Here is a 17,195-nt window from a genome sequence, read left to right as displayed (position 1 = left end):
CAGACGGCTTCCCGGGGGAATTCTACCAAACATTTAAAGAAGAACTAATTCCTATTCTCCTGAAACTGTTCCAAAAAATAGAAATGGAAGGAAAACTTCCAAACTCATTTTATGAGGCCAGCATCACCTTGATCCCAAAACCAGACAAGGATCCCACCAAAAAAGAGAGCTATAGACCGATATCCTTGATGAACACAGATGCGAAAATACTCAACAAAATACTAGCCAATCGGATTCAACAGTACATTAAAAAGATTATTCACCACGACCAAGTGGGATTTATTCCAGGGCTGCAAGGTTGGTTCAACATCCGCAAATCAGTCAATGTGATACAACACATCAATAAAAGTAAGAACAAGAACCATATGATACTCTCAATAGATGCTGAAAAAGCATTTGACAAAGTACAACATCCCTTCCTGATCAAAACTCTTCAAAGTGTAGGGATAGAGGGCACATACCTCAATATCATCAAAGCCATCTATGAAAAACCCACCGCAAATATCATTCTCAATGGAGAAAAACTGAAAGCTTTTCCGCTAAGGTCAGGAACACGGCAGGGATGTCCATTATCACCACTGCTATTCAACATCGTACTAGAGGTCCTAGCCTCAGCAATCAGACAACAAAAGGAAATTAAAGGCATCCAAATCGGCAAAGAAGAAGTCAAATTATCACTCTTCGCAGATGATATGATACTATATGTGGAAAACCCAAAAGACTCCACTCCAAAACTGCTAGAACTTATACAGGAATTCAGTAAAGTGTCAGGATATAAAATCAATGCACAGAAATCAGTTGCATTTCTCTACACCAACAGCAAGACAGAAGAAAGAGATATTAAGGAGTCAATCCCATTTACAATTGCATCCAAAACCATAAGATACCTAGGAATAAACCTAACCAAAGAGACACAGAATCTATACTCAGAAAACTATAAAGTACTCATGAAAGAAATTGAGGAAGACACAAAGAAATGGAAAAATGTTCCATGCTCCTGGATTGGAAGAATAAATATTGTGAAAATGTCTATGCTACCTAAAGCAATCTACACATTTAATGCAATTCCTATCAAAGTACCATCCATCTTTTTCAAAGAAATGGAACAAATAATTCTAAAATTTATATGGAACCAGAAAAGACCTCGAATAGCCAAAGGGATATTGAAAAAGAAAGCCAACGTTGGTGGCATCACAATTCCGGACTTCAAGCTCTATTACAAAGCTGTCATCATCAAGACAGCATGGTACTGGCACAAAAACAGACACATAGATCAATGGAACAGAATAGAGAGCCCAGAAATAGACCCTCAACTCTATGGTCAACTAATCTTCGACAAAGCAGGAAAGAATGTCCAATGGAAAAAAGACAGCCTTTTCAATAAATGGTGCTGGGAAAATTGGACAGCCACATGCAGAAAAATGAAATTGGACCATTTCCTTACACCACACACAAAAATAGACTCAAAATGGATGAAGGACCTCAATGTACGAAAGGAATCCATCAAAATCCTTGAGGAGAACACGGGCAGCAACCTCTTCGACCTCTGCCGCAGCAACATCTTCCTAGGAACAACGCAAAAGGCAAGGGAAGCAAGGGAAAAAATGAACTACTGGGATTTCATCAAGATCAAAAGCTTTTGCACAGCAAAGGAAACAGTTAACAAAATCAAAAGACAACTGACAGAATGGGAGAAGATATTTGCAAACGACATATCAGATAAAGGACTAGTGTCCAGAATCTATAAAGAACTTAGCAAACTCAACACCCAAAGAACAAATAATCCAATCAAGAAATGGGCAGAAGACATGAACAGACATTTCTGCAAAGAAGACATCCAGATGGCCAACAGACACATGAAAAAGTGCTCCATATCACTTGGCATCAGGGAAATACAAATCAAAACCACAATGAGATATCACCTCACACCAGTCAGAATGGCTAAAATCAACAAGTCAGGAAATGACAGATGCTGGCGAGGATGCGGAGAAAGGGGAACCCTCCTACACTGTTGGTGGGAATGCAAGCTGGTGCAGCCACTCTGGAAAACAGCATGGAGGTTCCTCAAAATGTTGAAAATAGAACTGCCCTATGACCCAGCAATTGCACTATTGGGTATTTACCCTAAAGATACAAATGTAGTGATCCAAAGGGACACATGCACCCGAATGTTTATAGCAGCAATGTCCACAATAGCCAAACTATGGAAAGAACCTAGATGTCCATCAACAGATGAATGGATCAAGAAGATGTGGTATATATACACAATGGAATACTATGCAGCCATCAAAAGAAATGAAATCTTGCCATTTGCAACAACATGGATGGAACTAGAGCGTATCATGCTTAGCGAAATAAGTCAAGCAGAGAAAGACAACTATCATATGATCTCCCTGATATGAGGAAGTGGTGATGCAACATGGAGGCTTAAGTGGGTAGAAGAATAAATGAAACAAGATGGGATTGGGAGGGAGACAAACCATAAGTGACTCTTAATCTCACAAAACAAACTGAGGGTTGCCGGGGGGGAGGGGGTTGGGGAGAAGGGGGTGGGATTATGGACATTGGGGAGGGTATGTGATTTGGTGAGTGCTGTGAAGTGTGTAAACCTGGTGATTCACAGACCTGGGGATAAAAATATATGTATATAAAAAATATATGTTTATAAAAAATAAAAAATAAAATGGATGCATGAAAAAAAAAAAAAAAAAAAAAAAGAAAGAGGATACCTTCCTATTTGAAGGATACCACAGTTACATTTTGGTTATATTTGAATATTTGGGTCAAAGATTTAGTTGGAGTACTTTTATTTTAATAGGAGGAAATATGAAAAATGTAGTATTCTCTGAGAAAAAAAGGAATGAGGTCAGTATTGCAGGTAGTTTTTAGAACATCTCACTATTTAGTATATTTTCTGCATGGTTCTATTTATTTTGATTTAACTGATGGTTAGAGTGTGTTGTTGATCTGGGGACATGTAATTTCAGTGCTTTTGACTTTTCCTTCATTTTTAGACCATGACTATAATGAATCTCTGATAATTATGACTGTAATATCCTCAACCATTCTGGCTATTTGAACCTATTACTAAATTATCTGTTTCCAGTGATGATTACATATTCATTTAAGGACCTTTTGTTAGATGCTTGATTTAGAAAATACTATAGAATATAATTAAGAGCTATGGCATTCTTTTGAGTAAGTCCTCATTTTGAATCAAATGTAATAAAGTTTTAATTCTTTTTTCTTTTACATAAAAGATATATATAGCAAAAACCTAGAAGTTGTATGTCAGTTTTTCCAATCAAGATATCAAGATCAGGGTCTTGGGAAGGAAACATGTATATTAAAAAGACCATCTGGATATAGAATTACCAAAACACATTATTGAATTATTGGTAAATATGAATTTGTTCATAATATTACTTAACTAGCAAGATACATGGGAGAAGGCACTTAAGCTTATTAATATGTTCATCATATCTTCACTTGTTAAAGTGGATGAAATTCTTCTGGTAGAATTTTTTATATGTTTAAGCCTTTATATGTACTAATAATGATAATATATTTTATTTAGGAAAAACATCTAAATGTTTAAATTACCCATCATACCTGAGTAAAAATAATAAAAAAAAAGAAATAATTATAGTTATCTTGGTAGATGATCAGCTAATTAGTGGTAATTTAGACTCAATAAATGCACACACTGAAAGATTTAATGAGTTTTCATAGCATTGTCAACTTTTTAATGTATAAATTAAAAAAATTCTTTTCCTTTTCAGATTGTTGAATTTTTAAAATGTTATTGATACCACAGATTCCATTTGTTTGTTTGTTTATGTATTTATTTTTGGTTGTGAATTTTGCAAGTTGTCTTACTGGCCAGTGTGTGATTGAGATTGAGATGTGTTCCATTTTTAGATATTTCCATGTGAAACATTCAAAGAAGTAATCCTGAACATCTTTTAAGAGTCAGTGACCTTATCTTTTGCCAAAATCAAATGACATTCACTACTGATACTATGGAGAGAGGAATAAAAATAGACACCTAATTATAATTACTTCCCCCCATCATTATATCACTACATGCAGAACAACTGTATTTTAAGAGATCGCATAACTGCTGAATTTTGGCAGGTACAAAGGTTTTTTTTTTTTGTTTGTTTTTTTTTTTAATTTCTTCTCCCTCCCTCTTTCTTCCTGCTTTCATCACATGTAGGATTTGTTGTAACAGTTCAGACTGACCTCTTTCTTGATTTACCCTGAATTTTAATAGTCTGTAGAAAACAGCAGGAGTGTAAAGAAAAGTTAATATGTTTATGATTGCTCCATATTTTCAAATAATATTTATGGTACAGTTCAGTTGTTGGGAGACTGTATCTTTTAAACTATTCTGACCTCTACAGAGTACTGTGCCTGGCACATTATAGATATTTAATAGTTGTTGAAAGAGCAAAGGAAGATAAGATGGGAGTGAAAGAGGAAGGAGAAAAAAAAGCCTAAGTCACTTGGATGAAGTGGTAAGTTCCACGTTACCTGTTGTAATTTATTTGGCTGATACATTGCTCTCCCAGACCAATGACTAACAGGGGTATGATCTTTACACAGAGCACGAGCGTCGTGTAACTTTAGTAACTTTAGGAAACCTGTCTTAGAAGGGTTTTAGCACTTTTACTTGTTGTTAATTCACAATGATTCAATTCTTTTCCCTACTATTCATTTTTGTTGGGTAATACTGAGAAGTAATGAGACTAAGATTACTTATAACATTTCAAGGAACACTTTGATGATGATTATCAATGTATTTATTGCCTTTTCTCTTAAAACTGTAGATACCGATCACCAATTCTCCTTTCAAATGGGCTGAGTATTATCTCCCAGTTGGGGCTACCACTTCCTATTCAGTCTTGTTGACTCTACTAAATACTCCAAATACTCTGTAACTTCTATGTGATATTTAAAAGTCAAAGGTGGATGTCTGGGTGGCTCAGTTGGTTAAGCGTCTGCCCTGATCCCAGGGTCCTGGGATTGAGCTAGGGTCAGGCTCCCTGCTCTTCAGGGAGTCTGCTTCTCCCTCTTCCTCTGCTGCTCCCCCTGCTTGTACTCTCTCTCTCTGTGTCAAATAAATAAATGAAATCTTTTTAAAGAAAAGAGTCAAAGATGCCCACTAGTTAATTCATTGACAGAAAGTGTTATTATTCATATGTTAGAGAAGGTCATTGATGAAATGGGGTTAGAAGTTAGAACTAGTTAAGGACCTGAACAATAGAGTTCATCATTTTGTTGTTAGGTCAGCAATGAAACTAATCTATCCTGTCTTTGTGAATTTGTTGTCATTTTACTTACTGTTCATTTTATCCTGGTCCAGCTTGGAGTTAGGGCACCAGTTTACATTAGATGATCCTAGGATGAATACCTTTTAAAAGATATGGTCTTTATTTGAAGATGTGGCTGCTTGATTGTTGCCATTCACACACTTCTGTTTTAAAGTGTCTTCCTTTTACAGATAGTTTAGTTACTAAAAGGAAAGTTACTAGCTGGAGAAAGAAAATATTTTTGAAGATGATAACTTCCTAGGTTTAAAGCCCAGATTTTCAATCTCTTTTGTTGATACTATTTAGTAATTGTTATTTTTATTATGAAATATAATAAAATGATCATAAAAACAATCCCCATATTTATACGGTGCTACTTTTTGAATAATTTTATATCAGGAATTTTTTTTATTCCCTTCTAGACAGGTATAAAAGATTGCCATATTAATTTTCCTGGTTCTCCAATTGTGTCACAGTTCTGTGATATTTAACAAATCAACTTAACTTATGAATGTCAGCCCAGAGCAGTCTGTAATTTTTTTATGCCCCAGAGGACCTCACTCTAACCATGCAGATCATAACTTATAACTTTTAGGAATTTTATATAATACTTTTTTTTTAATCTTCTGGTATACTGAGAGACCTGAATCTCACTCTTTAGTAACTTCCAGGATTGGGCAATATAAAGTACATACTTCTTTATGAAGTGTCATTGATAGTAACATCTTGTTAGTAATTGTTTAGAAAAAATTTGCATTAAGTCTGTAGGTTACTTTGGGTAGTATAGACATTTTAACAATATTTGTTCTTCCAATCCATGAGGATGAAATGTCTTTCCATTTCTTTGTACTGTCTTCAATTTCTTTCATCAGTATATTGTAGTTTTTAGAGTACAGGTCTTTCATCTCTAGGTTAAGTTTATTCCTAGGTATTTTATTGTTTTTGGTGTAGTTGCAAATGGGCTTGTTCTTTAAATTTCTCTTTCTGATTTTGCATCCTGAGACTACTGAATTCATTTATCAGTTCTAATCGCCTTTGGTAGAGTTTTAAGGGTTTTCTATATGTAGTATCATGTCATCTTCAAATAGGTTTACTTCTTCCTTACCAATTTTGATGTCTTTTATTTCTTTTTATTGTTTGATTGCTGTGGCTAGGACTTCTAGTATTATGTTGAATAAGAGTGGTGAGAGTAGACATCCTGTTCCTTGTTTCTAACAACATATTGAGTATGTTGTTAGCTGTGGATTTTTCATATAAGGCCTTTACTATGTTGAGATATGTTCCCTCTACTTTGTTTTGCTGAGGATTTTTATCATGAATCCATATTGTACTTTGTGAAATGCTTCTTATGCATCTATTGAAATGATAATGGTACATTTAAATTTTTGTAGTGGGCTTTATTTGTAAAATGTCAGCTTTAGAATATGTATTTTCTTGCTTTTATTTTAACTCAAAGGATTTTTGAGATTAACAGATTTTAAAATGTAGCACATAACCTCTGTTTTGGTTTATAATTTGTTAAAAGTACTAATTTATTTTTGGGGTCATATATATTAAAGCTTAAGGTATTGGAGAAAATTTCAGGTGATTTTTCTCTGTATATATACTATTCAAATATAAATGAAATATGCAAAATTGGGGAAATAGAAGGTATAGCTTTTAAGAGTATAACAAAAATGTACACTATAGATTTATTTAAAATGGTCTAGAATATTTATAGAGAATCCCTTGAAATATTCATTAAGAAATGCATAAAACATATTCTATTTGATAAGCTTTGTTTTTAGATAAATCTCATGTTAAAAATTATTTTTGTGCTACTCCTTTAAGTTTAACTCTGTATTTATAAATTTTATTATATATATGCCAAATAGAAGAGTGTCACATGGCCTGAATCTATTTAAAAGTGGGTTACTTGTAGACATAGTTGGGTCTTTGTTATATCATTTATATTTAATGTAATTATCCACATGGTTTTGGTTTACCATTTATCCCTATTTGTTCCATCTATGAAGTATTTAAAAAAGTGATTCCATTTTTTTCCCACTGTTGTCTAATTAGCTGTGCTTTTTTTTTTTTTCCTGTTACTGGTTGCTCTAAGGTTTCCAATATATATTTTTATTTATCAGGATCTGCTTTTAAATAATATTATTGTATGTCATGGATAGAGTAAGAACCATATTTGACAGTGGTATATTTCCATTTCTTCCCTTCTGTCCTTTGTGTTATTGTTGACATACATTTTACTTTTATATATGTCAAACCCCCCCAATATGCTGTTCTTGTTTTTGCTTTAAGCAATCAATTTTTTAAAAAGTCAGGTTGATTGAGATATAATTTACTTAAAATAAAATTCAACCTTTTAAAGCATACATTTCTATACATTTTTATAAATATATGCATCATGTAACTAGCATAACACTCAAGATATATTCATCATTCCCCGAAGTTCTTCTATGTACCTTTTTAGTCAATCCCTCACTCCCCCTCCACCTGTAACAACCACAGATCAGATTTCTGTCTCTATAAGCTTTCCTTTTCCACGATTTCCTAAGAGTGGAATCACACAATACATAATGATTCGTGTCTGGCTTCTTTCATTTAGCACAGTGCTTTTGAGATTCCTCCATGTGGCTGTAGGTAACAGTAATTTGTGCTTTTCTTTTGCTGAGTAATAGATGGTTGTATGGATATGCCACAGTTTGTTTTCCCATCACTGGTTGATAGTCTTTTGGTGATTATGAGTAAAGCTGCTTTAAATATTTGAACACAAGTCTTTGTGTGGACATACGTTTTCATTTTTTTGGGTAAATACCTAGGAATGGGATTACTATGCTGGGTGATGAATTTTTTTTTTTTTTTTATTTTTTATAAACATATATTTTTTATAAACATATATTTTTATCCCCAGGTCTGTGAATCACCAGGTTTACACACTTCACAGCACTCACCAAATCACATGGTGGGTGATGAATTTTTAACTTTATAAGAAACTAGCAGAGTTTTCCAAAATGGCTGTACCAATTTTTGTATTCCTATAAGCAATTTATGGGCTCCTTGCTTCATAACCTCACCAGCACTTGGTAGTCTGTTTTAAAAAAAGGTTTTATTGATCCCAGCAGACTTGTAATGCTATTTCACTAAAATTTAATTTTGCATTTCCCTAATGATTGATGTTTTTGAGAATTTTTCATGTGCTTACTTGTCTATATATCTTTGGAGCAATATCTTTTAAAATGGTTGCCTATTTGTAACTAAATTGAAAGAGTTCTTTATATATTCTTGATACATTTTATATGTCTGATGTGTGTTGTACAGATATTGTTCCCAGACTAGGCTTATCTTTCGTTTTCCTAATAGTGTCTTTCAAAAAGCAGAAGTTTTAAGTTTTGATGAAATCCAGTATGGCAGGGTTTTTTTTCTTGTATAGTATATGTTTTTAAATGACCTCTACTTAATCTAAGACCAGATTTTCTCCTAGATTTTCTTCTAGAAATTTTACAATTTTTGAATTCTATATTAAGCTCATATTAGGCCTATTAGGCCTATTTCAGCTTTATTTTTAATATATGGCATGGTAGTATGAGGTAAGAGTTAAGGTGGTTTTTTTTTTTTTTTTTTTTTTTTTTTTTTGCATGTGGGCATGTGGAGCTCTAATTGTTCACAAATGTCTTATGAAGAAATTACAAAGGAGAAATTTTTCTGTTAGAGTTCTGTGAGTAATAGTTATCATTTCTGGCATTATTCATTCCTTTGATAAATCTAGATTATTTTACTTCTATATGAAGAGCTTTCTTTAACATTGCTTGTAGTATAGATCTGCTACTGGTGTATTCTCTCCCGACTTTTGTTTGTCTGGAAAAGTATTTTACTTCATATTAGGAAGTTATTTTTCTTAGGTTTCTATGTTGGTGGGTCTTTTTGCCCCCCAGAATATAAAGGTGCTGATTTGTCATCTTTGAGATTGCATAGCTTTGAATGAAGTTTGCTATCATTCTTACTTTCTAAAAAAATTATTTTTCATTCTTACTTTTTTCTTTATATGTATTGTCATTCCCCCACCCATCTGTCTTTAAGATTTTTTTTTAATCACTGTGCACTAATTTAATTATGATGTATTGTGTATCTTTATGTGGTTTCTTTCTGTTTCTTCTGCGTGGGCTTTGTTGAACTCCTTAGATCTATGATTTTATAGTTTTCTTCAAAGTTGGAAAGCTTGGGCTATATTCCTTTCTTTTGAGATTCCACTTATGTGTATAGTAGACTAATTGATGCTCTATTCATTTGTTATATTTTTCTTTTCCTGAGCATGTCAACTTGAATCAGTTGCTTCTATTGCTCTGTGTTCAAGTCTGTTAATCCAGTTCAGTATGTTTTCCATTTCAGAAATTTTATTTTCCTTCCTTAGAAGTTATGTGTCTTTTTTACATATTCCACTTCTGTTTAACATGTTCATGTTTTTCTGTATATTTTTGAACATGTAGAGCACATTTTTAATAGCTGTATTAATATCCTTACCTGCTAGTCTTATTATCTCTGTCACTAGTGGGTTTCTTTCTATTGATTGATTTTTCTCCTGATCATGAGTCATATATTCCTGTTTCTTTGCCAGCCTGGAATTTTTTTAAACCTTTAAAAAATTATTGTGTAATATTGTGTAATATTCATATAACATAAATTAGTAATTTCATAAATTTAGTACTTTCATTATTTTGAACAACCATCACTACTATCTAGTTCCAGAACACTTTTGTAACATTTTGTCAAAATGTCAGAACATTTTGCCAAAAGTTAAACTATACCTTTTAGGCAGTCTTTCTTCATTTCTCACCACTACCCTCGGACCCTGACAACCACTAATCTTTCTGTCTCCTTGGATTTGCCTATTCTAAATATTTCAGATAAATGGCATCATACAAATGTGATCTTTGTATCTAGCTTCTTTCACTCAGCCTATTTTCCAGATTCATCTATGTAATAACATATATCTAGCATGTATCAATACTCACCCATTTTTATGGTTGAATAATATTCCATTGTATGCCAAACCTTAATTTTTCTGTCTGTTTTTTCAGTTGATTGACATTTGTCTTGTTGCTACCTTTTGACTATTATGACTAGTGCTCCTGTGAACATTCATGTTTAAATTTTTGTTTGAACATCTGTTTTGATTTATTTTTTGGAATGTACCTAGGAGTGGAATTGTTGGGTCATATGGGAGATTGGAACTGTCAAACTGTTTTCCACAGTGGCTGCAACATTTTATATTCCTACCAACAATATATGAGAGTTCCACTTTCTCTGCATCTTCGTCAATGTTTGTTATTTTCTGTTGTTTTTAATTATAAATAATCCTGGTGAGTGTTAAATGATTTGTGAATTTCATTGTTATTTGATTTGCATTTTTCTAGTGAACAATGATGTTGAACTTATTTTTGTGTACTTACTGGTCATTTATATGTTTTCTTTGGGAAATTATGTTTTCAAGCCTTTGCTCCTTTTAAAATTGGTTTGTCTTGGGGAGACTGGGTGGCTCAGTTGTTTAAATGTCTGTCTTTGGCCTGGGTCATAATCCTGGGGTCCTGAAATCTAGCCCCATGGCTGGTTCCCAGGGAGCCTGCTTCTTCCTCTCCATCTGCCCCTCTCCTGTGCTCATTCTCTATTTCTCTTTTTCTCTCTTAAAAAAAAAAAAATTAGTTTGTCTTTTCATTGTTGACTTGTGAAAGTTCTTTATACATTGTGGGTACTAGACCCCATATCAGATATATGACTTGCAAATATTTTCTCCCTCTGTGGGCTTTTACTTTTTTGATAGTGTCCTTTGATGTGCAAAAATTTTAATTTTGATGAAGTCCAAAGTAGTTTTTCTTCTGTTACTTGTACTTTGGTTCATATCTAAAAACAAAAACAAAAACAAAACAAAACCTGCCAAATTCAAAGCTATAAAGATCTACTCCTATGTTTTCTTCTAAGAGTTTTATAGTTTTAGTTCTCACATAAAGTTCTTTGGTCTTTAATTTTTTAAAATTTTATTTATTTATTTTTTTGGTATATGATGTGAGGCAAGTGCATTTTGCATGTGAATATCCAGTTTTCCTAACATTGTTTGTTAAAATATTCTTTCTTCATTGAACAGTCTTGGTACTCTTGTTGAAAATCAATCAATCATAGATGTATAGTTTATTTCTAGGCTCTCCTTGTCTGTTCCATTTATCTATATTATCTATATTATCTCCTTATGCCAGTATCACACTATTTTGATTTCTGTAACTTGTAGTTAATTTTGAAATTGGAAAGAGTGAGTCCTCCAACTTAGTTCTTTTTCAAGATTGTTTTGGATATTCAGGGTTCCTGCCACTTTCATATAAATTTTGGGATCAGCTTTTCCATTTCTACAAAAAAGACCATTGGTTTTGATAAGGATTTTATTGAATCTATAGATCTATTTGAGGAATACTGCTGTCTTAACAATATTAAGTCTTACAATTTATGAACATGGGATGTCTTTCTATTTATTTAGGTCTTCTTTAATCTCTTTCAGTAATGTTTTGTAAGGCCTGTCATTTTTGACTGAATGATGAACATTGTGAATTTTATGATATTGAAGGCTAGATTTTGTTTTGTTCCTTTATATAATATTGTTACATGTCTGGTATCTGAAGTTACTTGGAATCACTTAAGAGAGGCTGGCTTTTAAGCTTTTTTAGTGAGGCAGTATGTACTAGGAATAGTTTTAGAACCAATACTTGATGAGACATTTTTGATGATTCTTTCTTGATGTCCATGTCTTATGATGTCTTTTCTATGTGGCTGGTGGGAATATGAACTATTCTTGGCCCTGTGTGGGCTACCTACGTTTTTCAACCTATTGTTTTCCAGTGGTATTTTTCCAGAGTAGTGTAATTTTCTCTAACATATGTGCAGATCTCTATTCAGTCAAAGACTGAATGGAACTCCTGTGTACATCTCTGAATCTCTTTCTCTATGCAGCATTCTTCTTTTGTGGTATTCTTCCCTGTTAATTCTAGCCTTCTTAGTATCTCTGATCTTTAATCTCTTTGGGGATCGCCCTTTCTGTTCTGTGACCTGAAGACATCAGGAGCAATTGTAAGCTCACTCATTTATTTCCCTTTTCAAAGGAGTCATAGTCCTGCACTGCCCATTGTTCAATTTCTGAAAATCATAGTTTATTGCATTTTGTTTTCCAGTTGTTTAAGGTAAATCCAGTTGTTGATACTTCATCATTGTTAGGAGTGGAAGTTGTGAATCACCTTATCTAAGAAAAACCAAACTGAACTTTCACTGATATAAAATAAAGAGAAGGACATTTTCAGTCTTGTTTAGTACCTGGATGAATTTAGTTAATTTGGTGCTATTTTTCATCTAAATACTAGTTTAATGACACAATAAATACCCACAATATTAAGAAATTTTTTAAAAATTCAAACTTAAAGGCATAGCAATTTTTAAAAGATTTTATTTATTTATTTGACAGAGAGTGAGAGAACACAAGCAGGGGGAGTGACAGAGGGAGAGAGAAGGCAGGGAGACCAATGAGGGACTTGATCCCAGGATCCTGATATCATGACCTGAGCTGAACATAGCTGTTTAGCTGACTGAGCCACCCAGGCACCCCAAAGCATAGCATTCTAATGGAATAGATAGAATTTGTGTGTGGTAAAGACAAGGGGACATGCTTCAGTTTCTTTATTTTTAAAATAAAGAAAATAATATAGTTATTGTGATATATGTGATGTGACATATGCAATGTATTTAGGACAGTGTTAAGTATATTACTAAGTGCTGTATAAGTGTGAACCATGATTATTTTTTAATCATAATCATTACTTTTATTATCATATGAAGAGACAAGGAAGGAATTAGATCATTAGATTTAAAGCTATAAAAATATTTATCTAGGGGTGCCTGGGTGGCTCATTTAGTTAAGTATCCAATCCTTGATTTTGGCTAGGTCATTATCTCAGGGTTGTGAAATCAAGTCCAAAGTTAGGCTCCATGCTGGTCATGAAGCCTGCTTGGGATTTTTCTCTCCCTCTACTTCTACCCCCCCTCCCCACCTCCCACTTGTGCATGCACTTTCTCTCTCTTAAAAAAGAAAAAAAATATATATGTATGTGTGTGTGTGTGTGTGTGTGTGTGTGTGTGTATATATATATATAAAATTTAGTATCAAATTATACCTGGATGTACTAATTTTGAATATCATTGGCATGAAGATTTGAAGGCAGAACCAGAAGTCTGGGCTGGTAATAAAGAGTTTAATAAAGAGCTTTGGTTCTGTGAAACCTGTGTGTTAGCTAGCATACTTTTCCCTTTTGTATCTGTGATATCACTGCTGGAACCGTCAATATTGAGAACTGAAAAGAAATTGACTTGAGATTTTCCTACATTAGAAATAAAAAGATATCATAGCCACCACATTTTAAAGATTTTTAAAATTTATTTTTAGAAAGAGAGAGAAAGAGAATGTTGTGAGTTGGGGCAGGAACAGAGGGAGAGAAGATAGAGATGCAGACTTCTCACTGAGTGGGGAGCCTGATGGGATTGGATCCCAGAACCCTGAGAACATGACCTGAGTTGAAATCAAGAGTCTGACTGAGCCATCCAGGCATCCTAGACCTCACATTTTAAAAAGAGAATCAAATTATCAATATTATTAAATTATAAAATTATAGTTAAATAATGATAATAATGATATTACAGTTAAACTTTGGGCAACAATATATACTGGTATCTATTGGTCTATAAAGTAAATGTATTCCTAGAAAGCTACATATTCATTTAATATTGTTTAGTTAAATTCACTTTCAAGATTAGTGAATTATACTACTACTAAAAGAATTTGCTTTTGAGGTGAAGAGTTTCTTGTTAATAGACGTTGCTTGGTATGGTAGTAGGTGCTCAATTCATTTCTACTTAATTAATTTGTTTAAAGTTTTCTTAGGGCAGTGTGTGTGTGTGTGTGTGTGTGTGTGTGTGTAGACTGCTTTTGATTTGGAAATAAAACACTATACCTTTTCAGAAGTGGAGTTCGGAGACTATGAGTAATATAAATATGAGCTGTCACTTACCAATTAACTGGTCTCCGGTGCTGAAAAAAATGTACTCCGCTGAATTGATCACAGTCTTTAAAATAAAATATCTTCATTGAACAAACTTTTGAATTCTAATGATACAGAGCATGGTATTACTTAAGATATGAGTATTTTTGTTCATATTGTGTTAGGATTGGATAATATTTCTGTTTTAGCTAAACAGAATTTAAATGGAGCTACATAACTTGATTCTGAAGTCTTCTTGATTTGCTGTTTCATTAATAACTAGGGTTATTAAAATTCTTAGTCACAATATTGATTAAAATGCTCAAGATTTCTTACCTTGCTATATTCTGTAAGACAGATTTATTCTGGGAGATTTTTGTGAATCTGGAGTTCAACAGTTCAAACAATTGCCATAGAAGTTTGCTTGTGAGGTCATAATTTATATCATTGTTTTTATAACTAACACCACAAAATGACTATGCTACTATAACCAGCAGTAGAATTTGGAAATGGTAGGGTCTAGTATGTGAAGTTATTGCATATGAATGGAGAGAGATATTATTTCAATCTTATGTTTTTATTACTAGCTTCTGTTTTTATTAAGGATAATGAGAACCTTGTGTCTGGGCCTGTGAACAAAACTAATGTGACCTTTCATGTGACCCACCTGTTGTGCTTTCACAATTGATAATAGTCCCCTCATGTGAGGCTGATCTGGAGAATAACAGCATGCCAGCATGATGGACGATAACATTTCCAAATTTGAGTTGCAGAAATTGAAACATGCTTGGATCAAATTCTAGATTAAAGTAATGAAAACAACTTATCTAACCAAATATTTCAGGAAAAGAAGATATTAACATATGTCTGCTTCACAATGCCTTTTTCAGGGGGAATTGTTCCTTGGTGATATGCTTGTCTATCAGGCTCGTCATAAAATAAATGACTTCCTAAATCAGTGTTTCGCAAATTTTACAACTAAAGATGACCAATGCCTGGATTTTAGATATCCCCAATGTTGTTACATTCATGGAAAATGAAAAGTTTTATTTAGCATTTAACACCAATTTTTAAAAGTACCAATCATGCTACAAACATGATTTCTCCTTAAAAAAGAGAAAGAAACAAGGAATAAACAGTGTGCTTATATGATTCTTGGAGCATGGGTATAAGTAATAGCTTTCCCTGCTAGACCATGTCTGGCAAGGATTTACCTGGAGAATAGTCTACCAGCCAAAGAATTTTATCAGTTTTGCAGATAAATTTAAGGACACCATCATTTAGTAGAGATTTTTCACCAGCTTGTAAAATGGCTTTAGCATATTCATTCTTAGGAAGATCTTAGTAATATATATCTAGTGAGCAAACATCAGCATCTCAAAACTAAAAAACTAATGTACTTCTGCTCTGCAATGGACCAGTCATATTCCATCTATATGAGGAAATCCCTGTGATTATGAAAACACTGACATATCTTAGTTACTGGATTAAGTTAAAGATAATCCCCAACTAGTCAATACTCATCTTAAATCTTCTGCAGAACCTCTCCTCCCTCTTTGGCAGCTGCATGGACATTAGTGTCATGGCTATAGCTTTGTTGAGGCACCGAAAGGGCCTTTGTAGAAGGAGGAAAAGAGGGTGGCATTGAAAATGTGATGGATGACACTTTACTAATGTCTCTTGCTTTGCTCTTGAAATTGCTGCTGTGGACATCAGTAGATCCTTCTTCCTCTTGGTGTGGTGGGGTGTGAGGATCAGGAGACAGTTTGTCTTGGGTTTTCTAGAGAGAACTTAATACATATTTTCTTAGAGAATCTAGAGTGCTATAATCCGGTGCTCAGCTATGCATGAGTAGACTGGCATAGGATTCTACTGGTATCATTGTTTCTATGAGAAAGTACATTCCAAGTTCTAAGAAGACTTTTGGAACTAAATCCACTTGTGTGCTTCTATGTTTCCAGTAGAAATTATAGGACTTCCTATATTTCCTAAATTATGGAACTGCAGTATTTTAGAACTGGAGAGATCTTGGAAGTCATCTATTTCAAATTCATTTTATAGATAAAATTCTACAGAATTTAGGTCCTAAAAAATATGATTCTGTGGGATTGAGCCTTTAAAATATTTTAGTGAAATCAGTTTTTATCTATAAACTTATTTCTTTTAGGCCCCAAGGCTTTTGTTTCAGAAATTTTCATAGTTCTGTGATGTACAGGCCTAAGAACCATTTGAGAATTTTCCAAGTTTCTCTGAGGACTTCTGCATTACTAACCAATATTGTATGATCTATAGATTAAGAGATGATAAAACTTTGTATATTTTGCTAGACTTATCTCTTTTGTTGTGATTGTTTTATTAACTGTAATTCTATAGTGTTGAAATGTGTTATGATGGACAAGTTACTGCTTTAAATGACCAGTTTATAATTATGAATTCATTTAAAAATTTCTAATTATATGTTTATTTGAGTCTTTATATGCTTCAGATCTGTAGATTGGTGTTTGTTAAGGTGGATAAGAGAAGAAAATGTACTCAAGAAGTGTAAATTTATTGGTTTTCAAAAACTGTCATAATTCGAAATTGTCCTTGTTCGGATCTGTGACTTTTAATTTTTGTGTGATTTTTTTCCTTGATATCTTCAGGTATAGCAATAAACTGTTTGTTGGAAGAATATGTTCATTTTTCAAAATGACATTTGAACAAATTTGTCCTTACCAAATGACATACTGTTTATTATGGTATATAGGAACTTCCCTTTTACATCTTGTTTGCGCTCAAACATGCACCCTAATAAGAGAAAATGAAAAGTTAGATATTA

General features: G+C 33.2%; 1 protein-coding gene across 10 annotated transcripts in view; it reads left to right on the top strand.

Moving 5' to 3' along the window:
• SOX6 (SRY-box transcription factor 6) overlaps positions 1-17,195 on the top strand; it is a 621,788-nt gene that overhangs the window by 49,306 nt on the left and 555,287 nt on the right. The window lies entirely within an intron of this gene.

The sequence above is a fragment of the Mustela lutreola genome, chromosome 1, assembly GCF_030435805.1.
Source record: "Mustela lutreola isolate mMusLut2 chromosome 1, mMusLut2.pri, whole genome shotgun sequence".
NCBI classification, from domain to species: Eukaryota; Metazoa; Chordata; class Mammalia; order Carnivora; family Mustelidae; genus Mustela; species Mustela lutreola.
Note: the sequence above shows the minus strand (reverse complement) of the source record. Positions and strands in the feature narration are given on the sequence as shown.